This window comes from Micromys minutus (assembly GCF_963924665.1).
Source record: "Micromys minutus genome assembly, chromosome: 30".
Taxonomy (NCBI): Eukaryota; Metazoa; Chordata; class Mammalia; order Rodentia; family Muridae; genus Micromys; species Micromys minutus.
Window position 1 is genome coordinate 25,406,094 of NC_137965.1, and position 1,468 is coordinate 25,407,561.

The 1,468-nt window shown below is 46.7% G+C and overlaps 1 pseudogene across 1 annotated transcript in view; it reads right to left on the minus strand.

Moving 5' to 3' along the window:
- Window positions 1-1,194: 1,194 nt before the first annotated feature.
- LOC308440019 (ferritin heavy chain-like) overlaps window positions 1,195-1,468 on the minus strand; it is a 541-nt pseudogene continuing 267 nt past the window's right edge. Inside the window, exon 1 of the transcript in view lies at window positions 1,195-1,468. This exon is cut by the window's right edge and continues 267 nt beyond it. The product of the transcript in view is annotated as a ferritin heavy chain-like (transcript).

The window sequence follows — 1,468 nt, forward strand, 5'->3', positions numbered from 1 at the left end:
CCACACTGAAGCTCTCTGTCTTTGGATCTGCCTCTTCTGAACATTTACTGCAAATAACATGAGGCTACATGTGGTTTCTGTGTGTGGTGTCTGGCTTCTTTCCGTAGCCTCTTGTGAGGCTCTTCAACGTTGTGGCATTCCTGGATCCTTTTCGATTTTTATTGTGCTTAAAATACAAGTGACATGATGTAATCGTTACGTGCCCAGTTCAGTGGTTTGTATAACATGGCGTTGGTGCCATTGTACTTAGGTCCCCACCTGACCACACACTCTGCTCCTCTGCGCCACTGACTCCTGGCACCCTCCTTGCAACCTATTCAGTGAGATGTGTCTGCTCTGGGACAGTGCGCAGAGGAGCCTCTCAATACTAGTAAACGTCAGAGAACAGACTGGAACCCACATTAGTCCCCTCTCTGTTCACATATTTACCATTGCAGATACAGTTTACTGAATATCGGTTTTCTCTGAAACTTTAGTTGTTGAAAACCTAGTCACATCTCGTAGGTTGTCCTAGCTGAGGAGAAACATGGTTGTGCTCTCCTCAGAACTGAGCAGCTCCCTGTCTTTCGGGGAGTCATGTGCCAGGATAAAGTAGTTTCTATTTCTTCCTCCTGCATCCCCCACTGTCCTTCTTGTCCTCTTTCATACGGTACTGAATGGTCAAAGGCCACCTAGCCAGGCTGCAACAGACTTCAGATCACCCTCTAGTGCTGTGTTTTACTGAGGACTTGGGTGTTTGATGATCTGTAGTTTCCAGACCCAGCTTCTTAAAATGTGATATATTTAAAAGAATAATCACAGCATATCCTGGTTGGCAAAGCGTTTTCCTGCATAATCTATTTTTAAAAGAGAGAAACATCTTGCCTTCCTGGAGGGCACTGGCATCTCAAGTGACTTTTCTGGCTGGAAATCCAGCAGGAAAACCCAGGACCACTAACCACCTGCCCACCCCAGCTGCTTTGCCTTAGGAATGTAATATAAACACACCTCCACACGCGAAAGAGCTGATCTTTTTGTTGTTGTTGTTTTTGTTTGGATTTTTTGGGGTACCAAAATTCTTTATTTGAAGAAATGGGATAAATTCAAGAACTTAAGCAGATGTTTTGGTGCAACTTATGGAAAAGATAAAGGCAGCCTGACATGCGTGCGAGGCCTCAGAGAGCAGCAAAGTCACGTGGCTTTGGGGAAGTCAGCTTAGCTCTCATCTCTGTGCCCCAGGGTGTGCTTGTCAAAGAGATATTCTGCCACACCAGATTCAGGGGCTCCCGTCTGGCATAAATTGGTCACGTGGTCACCCAGTTCTTCAGTGGATTTCACCTGTTGGTTCAGGTAATGTGTCTGGATGAGGTCACACACATGGGGCTCTCTCCTGTCAGTAGCCAGGTTGTGACGTTGCAGTAGTGACTGATGCTCACTCCTTTCCAAATGCAGCGCACACTCCGTTGCGGTCAGCCCGCTCTCCCAGTCA